This window comes from Carcharodon carcharias, chromosome 14 (genome assembly GCF_017639515.1).
Source record: "Carcharodon carcharias isolate sCarCar2 chromosome 14, sCarCar2.pri, whole genome shotgun sequence".
Classification (NCBI taxonomy): Eukaryota; Metazoa; Chordata; class Chondrichthyes; order Lamniformes; family Lamnidae; genus Carcharodon; species Carcharodon carcharias.
The window spans coordinates 140222891-140233655 of record NC_054480.1 but is presented as its reverse complement, the minus strand read 5'-3'; the positions used below and the strand labels follow the sequence as shown (position 1 = coordinate 140233655).

Below are 10765 nucleotides of genomic sequence, written 5' to 3'. Positions count from 1 at the left end.
CCCCACCACCCCCACTGTACAGTTGAGCAGTAGGCCATTGCAGTCTTTTGCCATTCCAGCTTTGTTACTTGTTAAATTGAGCACTTAAAAAGTCAGCCTGGACTGAAGCAAGTTGGTGGTTGCCAGTTTTTTGTTATGGGATATAGATTGGTTAGAGACTTGGGTGGAGAAATGGCAGATGGAGTTTAATCCGGACAAATGCGAGGTAATGAATTTTGGAAGGTCTAATACAGGCAGGAATTATACAGTAAATGGCAGAACCCTTAAGTGCATTGACGGGCAGAGGGATCTGGGTGTACAGGTCCACAGGTCACTGAAAGTGGCAACGCAGGTGGATAAGGTAGTTAGAAAGGCATGCTTGCCTTCATTGGCAGGGGTATTGAGTATAAAAGCTGGGAAGTCATGCTGCAGCTGTATAGAACCTTGATTAGGCCACTCTTGGAATATTGCGTGCAATTCTGGTCGCCACATTACCAGAAGGATATGGAGGCATTGGAGAGGGTACAGAGGAGGTCTACCAGGATCCTGCCTGGTCTGGAGGTTATTAGCTATGAGGAGAGGTTGGAGAAGCTCGGATTATTCTCACTAGAGTGATGGAGATTGAGGGGCGACTTAATAGAAGTTTACAAAATTATGAGTGGCATGGACAGAGTAGATAGAAGCTTTTTCCCAGAGTGGAAGAGTCAATTACTAGGGGGCATAGATTTAAGGTGAGAGGAGAAAACTATAGAGGAGATGTGCGGGGCAAGTTTTTTACGCAGAGGGTAGTGAGTGTCTGGAATTCGCCGCCAGAGGAGGTGGTGGAAGCAGGTACGATAGTGGTGTTTAAGAAGCAGCTTGACAAATACATGAATAGGATGGGAATACAGGGATATGGACCCCGAAAGCACAAAATGTTTTAGTTGACGGGCAATATGATTGGCACAGGCTTGGAGGGCCGAAGGGCCTGTTCCTGTGCTGTATCTCTCTTTGTTCTTTGTTCTCCTTTGTGTCTGTAAAACCTCTCTTCAGTTGTACCAGCTAGAGTTAATGCCTCTGAATGCTCAGATTCCAAATATGGCATTTGAAACAACAGGACTATTTTTATTGGTGTTCTCAGCCTTCAGACTTTTTTTTCCATGTTATCTGTTACATCATTGCCTATCAGTGACCTGTAGCCACAGAACAAGAATTTCTGAATGAGCCAATACCAGCGATGACCTCATCCCATTAGATAAGGAAGTCGTGTTATCTTCTTTCAATGAAGCAAACTGTTCAATATTCTCCCAGTCTTACATTGTCAGCTATCAGAAAGCTTTCTTTGATTTTTAAAAATGTGCTGTTGAATCCTGCTAGATGAAAAATTGTGTTTGCCAACAAGTGTTTGACTTGGCTAAGGATCCAAATGGCTGCTTATATAAAAATTCTGATTTGTCATATTTGTACATCAGCCCAGAATTTTGCAAGTTAGTGTGCAAATGACTTGTATGTGTTGGATAGCCTGTAAAATGTTAAGTGCGTCAAGCAATGGATTTACAAACAATTTTAAGTAAAACTAATAGTTGGAACAGGATCTTGAATGCTAAATGTTTTGCTTGAATAACGAATCACAGCCGTGGAACTGTAGTTGGAGAGATCACAAAATAACAAGTCTGTTACAGATGAGATAAAACATTCAGTTCAACTTGCTTCATCCATCCAATAATGTCTCCACATTGTAGCATCCATATGGTTCTTACATTATTTTAGGAATTTTGCCTTTGTTATTACACCCAAGTTCATTCCACGTTCAGATCATACTTTGTGTAAAGAACTCTGAAACTGGGTCCCTTTGCTCTACTGTTGCAATTTAGCTTGCAAAAATTTCCCAGCTTTACCTTGTCCAAAAGTAACCATAAGATTACCTCTGGATATCAGCTTTCCAAGCTGAAAAATTCAAGTTTTTCCATTCTTAAGCTCAGATCTCAGACTCTTACTCATGTCTCATGCCTCTTCCCTGCAGTTGCCCCCGGTACTTGAAAGTTCTGGTGATCAGAACTCAAGAAGTGGTCTGATCAGAGCGCTATTTTATTTCAAAATGATTGGGTTACCACCTCTGTAAAAAAAGCACAGAGGAATGGCATACAAATGTGTTCACTACAGCGTGAGTCAGAGGCTCAGTGGTAGCCTGAGTCAGAAGATTGTGGTTTCAACCTCCATTCGAGGATTTGAGTTACCTAATCTTGGCCATAAGTTTAGAACTAAAGAAGGGCTGCATTGTGGGAGAACTCATCATCTGATTAAGATTATCACACCGCCCTTGTTTAGGTAGATGTAAAAAATCTCATGTAAACTTTCTAAGAGAATGCAGCTCTTCCAATCTATTGGCCAACATTCCTTCTTTAACTAACAGCCCAAAAAGAGATTATAATTTCAATCTTTGGTCCAATAAGGCCCTTGTTCTTCTGTTTTTTCATGTTGCCTAATAAGGGTCGATAGAATTTCAGTGCTACTATTATCTGGTCTAATTTAGGAATGCAATGTTGGAATGAGCAATCATATAGATTTTGCAATGGAATTGTTGACATGAAAGAGAGCCAGATGAGGGCTTTCACTGAATCTCTGCTTTTTCTCAAATCCATACTGCCGCTTTCCTTCGACAAATTATTGCCAGGAACGACAAGTGAAGAAGCAATGGAAACCACGATTTTACCTGTAATGCAAAGTACCTCTGGGGGCACTGTTAAACCTTAACCACATTGGCAAACCAATGAGCTTTCCTGATCAGGAAGTTATTTCTCCGACTGAGAAGTGAAAACATTTGCACTGTTACTAAATGGAATTTAAATCACTTTTTAAGCATGTGACAGTATTCTCTTAATTCCCTTATGCACATTAAAAAAGTAATTATTCTTGTCATATTTACTCAACATTGCCCCCCTTATGGTAGCAGATAAAGTAATATTAGATAAATACAACCATTGTATACTATCAGATAACATCTTTCCAGGTTATTCTCTCAAACATTGAATTAACTTTAAATAATTATGAAGCAAAAAAAAAATGTTAAGCAAGCCGATAATCATATGAATAATTGCTACTCCTCCACAGTGGCATCACCAGAAGCCAACATCTGGATTCTTTCATTCAGCCAACTTTGATCCATCAATTATCTGAGCATCTACCTCTCTGACAACTTAGCCCGCCTGTTCCGTCGTTAAAGAAGTCAGTGTGACTGTTCATCAAAAAAAGGTCTGTACAAACTCTTTGCCAGAGAGCTATACCAAAATGAGGCACAAGAAATAGAGTTTGAGTTTCAATGGGTTCCTCAATATGGGAGGAACTGCAAAACCACTTCCTTGAAAAGCTGCATATGAATTAAGTGAATTTATTTCTTGGTTATCTATTTATATAAAAGTTCTGAGACACCATCCAGACACCACAATACCAAAATGAACCTTCATAGCATCGTCAATGTGATAGAAGGAGAAAATAAAATGTGTACGAGAGGAGTCATAGGGATGGTAACCAAGGACTGGCTCTCAAGAAATACCTCAGCTGAGGTGAGGATAAAGAACAGGAAACCATCAGGATAGGTACAAGTGATAAAAGCAAAGTACTGCGGATGCTGGAAATCTGAGACAAAAACAAAAATTGTTGAAAAAATTCAGCAGGTCTGACAGCATCTGTGGAGATAAAGACAGAGTTAATGTTTCGAGTCCATATGGCTCTCCTTCAGAACTAAACAGAAGTAGAAATGTGGTGAAATATATACTGTTTAAGGGGTGTGGGACAAGTGAAGCTGGATAGCAGGCCAGTGATAGGTGGAGGCAAAGGAGAGATTGCAAAAGATGTCATAAACAAAAGGTTGAAGGGGTGTTGATGGTGGTGATACCGGCTAAAGGAGGTGCTAATGGTGACATTAAGAGTAGAAAGCAGGATGAGCAAGTGACAGATGGCCCTAGTGGGGGTGGGGACAGGGGATGGTGTAGGAGAAAAGATCAAAATAGGCTAAAAGGTGGGGATAAGACAATGAATGGAAATAAATTTTAAAAATAATAATAGAAATAAGTGGGAAAAAATATGTATATGTAAAAATTAAAAAATAAATATTTGAGAAAAGGGGATCAAAAAGGGGTGAATATAAAGGAGAGAGTTCATGAGCAGAAGTTGTTGAACTCAATATTTAGTCTAGAAGGCTGTAAAGTGTCTAGTCGGAAGATGAGGTGCTGTTCCTCCAGTTTGCGCTGAGCTTCACTGGAACATTGCAGCAGGCCAAGGATGGACATGTGAGCATGACAGCAGGGTGGTGTGTTGAAATGGTAAGTGACAGGGAGGTCTGGGTCATGCTTGCAGACAGACCAAAGGTGTTCCATTTCCTCCAGGGTTTCTGCAGTTCTTCTCCCGAAGTTACAGTGGACAGAGAGGAGAACCCCTGCAGAAATTCATCTCTTGTTCCTCCCCGCCATGGGTCTTTCACGGGTTAGACCCTCCATTCTTTTTAGAAGTGGAATGAGAAACATTTGATGAGTTGAGGCAAGATACAAATAGTTAAGCGGCTATATTGCTCAGATAGCAAGTGAACAACAGTAACGGTCAAAACAAATCTCACTCACTTTGTTCAAGATGATTTCTCATTGATGAAGCTGAGGGGTGGGGGGAAGGCGTGAAACCTTAACCTCTCTGCTCCTGTAAGGAGAGGCAGGTGGCATTGCAATGTTAAGGTCGATCCTCCCTTTCACAGTAAGAATGTTTTGACTGTCACACCCATCATACAAAAGTTATTTTCCCCATGGCTCCAGCCACACCTCTGTCAGTTAAAGTGTTCAAAGGTTTTGCTAATGGAGCAACTTTGGATTCAGTCACATTGATCAGAGGGAAGTGCTGGTGGTATGTGGCAGTTAATGAGCTGTGAAGACTCGCGTGCAGATGTTCTGCGGCAGCAATTGCCAGGAATCTCCCTCCACCTGTCTGTTACTCATTCTTTGTCTTAAAAAGATCGCTCGCTTGACAAGTGACAACATGGCTCACAAAATTGCAGAACAAAAAGCACAGGGAGATCTCTTTCTGAACAGGCTGCTGATCGGCAATCCCACTAATGGGTGCTCTCTTCTCATTGTGAGTCATAGGAACAAAATGATTAATCATTCTGGCCACAACACCATTTTTCTAAACCCCTTCATCATCATCAAAGAAAACCCTTTTTATCAATATTTCGATTGCCGCAAGAATGCTTAGTACTAAATAAATTTATATTTGTGTGTCAGGGTGTTTTCTGAAAGAAACAATTGTGTACTTTTCTTCCCAAATCATCTCACTACCTCTCAGGAAGGTATTAATACCCCCAGTGTGACATTGCCTTTGGGTTCCTCAAGCAGCTGGCCTTTTTTCAGCGGGGAGCCTAGAGAGTAATTAGGCTATTCCTCTGCAGGTGGCATCACAGCTAGGCCTGATCCTGTCCACAAGACACCAGGGAGAAGTGCTGTTCTTCAAAATATTGCAATTGGGCTCTTTTACGTCCAGCTGAGAGCACAGACACAGCCTTTGTTAACATCTCATCTGAGTGGCTGCACCTCTGGCAGTGCAGAGCCAAGGGGCAGGATTTATCTGCAGCATTGGAAACAGATGTTGGGACGGTTTTGTGGCCCTGAACCCGTTCCTGGGAAGGAAACAGCCGCTCATTCCGATTTTCATGGGCGAATTCCTTAATTGGCCTGGAGACGGGGTTGCCGTTCGGTTAGGGTCACTTGCGGGCTTTCAAAAGCTGGAGGGCCAATCAGCTTCCAGCTTGAAAGGAGCAGCAGACGTGCGATGGAAGGTAAGTGAGAGAGCAGATGCTCCAAGGAGGAGACACCCTCTCTCCAACTCCTGTAAAACCTAAATTAAAGAATTGCTTTTGTGGCCAGTCCACCGCTGTGAGGGAGGTGCCCCTCTGCAGGGTGGGGTGTTGCAGCATCTGCATCCAGGCAGGCAGGGAGGGCTTACCTGGAGCCCTGGTCCCTGGGTCTATCGCCAATGGGGCACCTCTGGGCAGCTAAACTGGTCCCCCCCACCGCCTGTGGGAACAAGGAGGCGGCTGGAAAATCCCAATCTGCTGCCTTTAATTGGCCTTAAGCGGCTCTTAATGAACCACGTTGGCTACTCATTGCATGCCCTCTCCTAATCCTGACTCCGCAAAAGTGACCCGGATACTGTGCGGAGTTGGGGGAACCAGCGTGCAGGCTGGCGAAGCTATTTTTAAGCTCCTGCCTGCCTCTGATCCTGGTGCTGTTTGGGGGGGGGGGGGGGGGTGGTTGGTGGCGTGAGCGGGGGGGTTGAAAATCCAGCCCAAGGAGTTAAACAGAATCAGCTAAAGGAGGTCATGTTACGCCACATGTCCAAGATTTTTAACAGCTACAAAAAAGGGCTAAAGCAATTTTTTATTTTGCACACTGCAATTAATCTGCCCAGTGGGTCTGACAAGCTTCTACTAACAGCTTCTTGCAAAATGTACCGGCCATGAGTGAGACGCAAAGCAGCGCCGTACGAGAAAAAAAGCTTCAGACTCTGGCTTAGGGCCAAGAGAAGTCAGAGGCAGTAGCACCCTACAAGCACTGTTCAAAAGAAATCCATGCCCTCTGGGTCACCCACATCTGATCGTCAAATTAATTACCTTGAAGCTTGTTTGGGGATTAATTCCCTTCAGCAAGGTGAAAGTGGGCTGGATTTTCTTTTCTTCCTGCGCAACTTGGGCTGGTATCACCAAGGAGACGTTTGCAAAATAAGGCACCGCCAGAAACCTTCTATCTACATAGCCCTGTTGTAGATAGATTCAGCCCTCCTGACATCACTGGCTGATGGATTGGGTGCCTGTTGAAACCTGTCCACTCAGATGGTGCAATGGAGATGAAACAAACTGCGTCAATCATCTAATTACTAACACTAAACAGAATCCATGGTATCGATTCAAAACATTGTGAGCTTCGATCTGTGGCAATATCTTGGTTTCTATCTAAATTAATGAAAAAAACAACAAATTCCCTATTAATTGTTTACATTGTAATTTTTGTATCCGATTTTTAAGAAGCTGTTCAGATTTAACTTCATTGCTCTGGATTTCTCAATTCCACCCACCGGGTGAATAGGAGGGGACTTCAAATGGTCGTCTTGCCCTAAGCCTAACTTGAGCACTGGAACCAGCACCGTGTAATGTGGCAGTGCCATCGAACTGGGAAGAAGGAAGATCCCAATTAAAGGCCGTAAAGGTTAAATTGTCAGATTTTCATTTTAAGGCTTGGAACGAAACCTGGGCTGGAATTTTATGGCAGCAGGATTTTACCTTCCCGCCAAAGTCCATGGAGTTTAAAAATAGCTTGCCACATTTTACAGCCCCACTCCCCACCCCGCCGGCGACAGGGCCATAAAATTCCGGCCCTTAAAACACTAAGCGGATGGTTCCTGAGGATAGAGAGCAGTGACCGTTAATGAGAGGGAGATGGAGGGAGAGAGAGAGAGAGAGAGAGAGAGAGAGAGAGAGAGGGAGGGAGGGAGGGAGGGAGGGAGGGAGAGAGAGAGACAGAGAGAGAGAGAGAGAGAGAGAGGGAGGGAGGGAGGGAGAGAGAGAGACAGAGAGAGGGAGGGAGAGAGAGCAAAGGCTGTGGGTTCAAGTCCCACTCCAGTGACACAAGCACATAATCTGGGCTGGTAGCTCAGTGCAATGCTGCAGCAATGCCTCACTGTCAGAGTTACTGTGTCTCAGATGAGATGGTAAATCGAGACCCCACCTGCTCTTTCGGGTGAAGATAAAAGATCCCCTGGCATTATTCAAAGAGTGGGCAGTTTTCCCAGTGTCCTGGTCAATGTTCATCCCTCAACCGACATCACTAATGGATTATTGGTTTGCTGTTTGTGGAATCTTGCTGTGCGCAAATTGGCTCCCATGTTCCCTATATTACTACAGTAATTACACTACAAACATACTTAATTGGCTTTCAGTCACTTTGGAAGCTCCAGGGATCATTAAGGACAGTATATCAATGAAAGATTTTCCTTCTTCTCTCCAAAAATAGCCATCATTGGGCCTCCCCACTGCTTGTCCCAGAGATCACCATCACCTTTCCCCTGGCAGAACTTGGGGTGAAGGCAAAGAACGTAACCAGGTAGCTAAGCCCAGCATCCTTTGCATGGGGGCAGGTAATAGCCTTTTCCTGCAGGAAAGTAGAGGATGGGGCATGAACACACAGACAGGCCTCCCCACACAGTTTTCACCTCGTCCCTGCTGCTATATGTCAGGTTTTGGAACTGAGTGTTGGGTCCTGGGTTGACGAGTGACTGAAACTTAAAATTCTTAAGCTTTCTCTTTCCATCCCTCTGTGGCTTCTCCACGCACACCCCTGCCCCCCAGGTCTGTAAGCTTCTACAATCCTATAACCCACTTGCCCCAATGCGCCATCACTTTAATACCAGCTTCTACACCCAACACCCCCACCACCCCCCCCACCACCCGCTCCCCAAGCCCCATCTTATTTTATTATTGACTGCCATGTCTTCAGCCATCTAGACTTCATTCACTGGAGCTCCCTCTCTAGGTCCCTCTGCCTTCCCCCTTTAAGGACCAATTTAAAAGCTATTCTCATTACACCTAAAACAAAGAAAGACTTGCATTTATATGGCGCCTTCCATTACAGCCAGTGAAGTACCTTTTAGGTGTAGTCACTGTTGTAATGTAGGAAACGAAGCAGCCAATTTGTGCACAGCAAGCTCCCACAAACAGCAATGTGATAATGACAAGATAATCTGTTTTTGTGATCTTGCTTGAGGGATAAATATTGGCCAGGACATTGTCCCTGCTCCTCTCTGAAATTGTGTCACCGGGTTTTTCACCTCCACCTAAGAAGGCAGGCGGGGCCTTAGTTTAACACCTCATCGAAAAGACGGCACCTCTAGCTGTGCAGCCCACCCTCAGTGCTGCATTGGGGTGTCAGCCTTGAATTTTGTGCTGGTGTGATATTTAATGCAGACAATGGGAGAGCCAGTGAGGTCCCTGCTTTGGGGAAGGCCTGTTGGTATTGTCATGAAAATGCCGACTAATTTTCGAAAAATTATTTAAAAAAAAACTTGAATTTTAATCAACAGTAAAGGTAATGGGAACTGCTAACCAGCCAGATGGACCCAACATACACTCAAAACTTCCCATGTGGAGGATGACATAACCACTCCTCTCCTGTTGGTTTATACTATCTTGAAATGTGTTAAAAGTTTCTGAGATGAAAGATCAAAATGTGATTACTTGTTTACAACAATGACTGCAAGAAAAAATAACTGTCCATCGGAAAGAACCTCAGGAGAAATCCATTGATTTCTGGGAGATGGGTTACAGAAGTAAAAGGAAGGAAATTGTCTCCAGCAAAGTGCAGTTACCTGGGCTTTAAATCAACTCCAGGATCTTAAAGGGAACCAGTTAACTTCAAATGAAAGCACCTCAAGGACAAGCAAAGGACGTCATTGTCTATTCTTTTAACTTTCATTCGGACTATTTTTATTTCTGATACGTGTGTATGTGTGTTTGTGTGTGTGTGTCTGTGTGTGTGTATGTGTTCCTGTGTGTGTGTTTGTGTGTGTGTCTCTGTGTAAGTGTGTGTGTCTGTGCGTGTGTGTGTGTGTGTGTGCGTGTCTGTGTGTGTGTGTCTGTGTGTGTATGTCTGTGTGTGTGTGTGTGTGTGTGTCTGTGTGTGTGTGTCTGTGTGTGTGCGTGTGTCTGTGTGTGTGTCTGTGTTTTTGTGTGTGTCTGTGTGTGTTTGTGTGTGTGTGTGTCTGTGTGTCTGTGTGTGTGTGTGTGTGTGTGTCTGTCTGTGTGTGTGTGTGTGTGTGTGTCTCTGTGTGTGTGTCTGTGTGTGTGTGTGTCTGTGTGTGTCTCTGTGTGTGTGCCTGTGTGTGTGTGTGTCTGTGTGTGTGTGTGTGTGTGTGTGTGTCTGTGTGTGTGCCTGTTTGTGTGTGTGTGTATGTGTGTGTCTGTGTGTCTGTGTGTATGTATGTGTCTGTGTGTGTGTGTGTGTGTGTGTCTGTGTGTGTGTGTGTCTGTGTGTGTGTATCTGTGTGTCTGTGTGTGTGTGTGTGTGTGTCTGTGTGTGTGTGTATCTGTGTGTGTGTGTCTGTGTGTGTGTGTGTGTCTGTGTCTGTGTGTGTGTGTGTCTGTGTGTGTGTGTCTGTGTGTGTGTGTGTCTGTGTGTATCTGTGTGTGTGTGTGTGTGTGTGTGTGTCTGTGTGTGTGTGTCTGTGTCGTCACATCTTTTATTATTTTTATTTTCCACCAGTAACTAATAAACTTACTCTTTCTTTGACTCAAGCTAGCCTGGTTTGATTGGTTCCTTATTAAAAAAGTAACTACATTTGGATTAGATACAGGGAAAGGAAATTTAAAACCCTTTTTTGCAACCAAACAAAGATGCTAACTAAAGGGGAGCCAGTTCGTCCCTCCTCTCCTGGTCGGAACAGTATTAAGTGCCTCTCAAGTGGCCAGTGCCGCACCTTCCCTGAGATCAAGAACCCCTGGGCAGAAATCCTGCCGCTCAGCGTTGCCGGCCTCTGATTGGCCGACAGCTGCCCATTGCTGGCAGTGCTAGTGGGAGCAGTGAAAGCCGCCAGCCATGCACCTACCAGAGGCCTAGGATCAGCGATGGACCCAGGCTGCAGATGAGTGGGGGCAGGATCGGGCTGGTGGGATGGGGATCACAGGAGAGGGTGAGACATGGGTCAGCAGCAAGGGGGTGGGGGTGGCTCTCAGCTGCCCGGTCCCTCGATCAGGCACTGACCGCGTGCCTGACCACGA

The 10765-nt window shown here is 44.6% G+C and overlaps 1 long non-coding RNA gene across 1 annotated transcript; it reads right to left on the bottom strand.

The window, feature by feature from the left end:
• Positions 1–1062: 1062 nt before the first annotated feature.
• Positions 1063–6752, bottom strand: LOC121287342. Its single transcript, XR_005945176.1, has 2 exons — positions 6611–6752; positions 1063–1600 (listed from the first exon to the last, which is right to left on the bottom strand). It is a non-coding gene; the product is annotated as an uncharacterized LOC121287342 (long non-coding RNA).
• Between the last annotated feature and the right edge of the window lie 4013 nt (positions 6753–10765).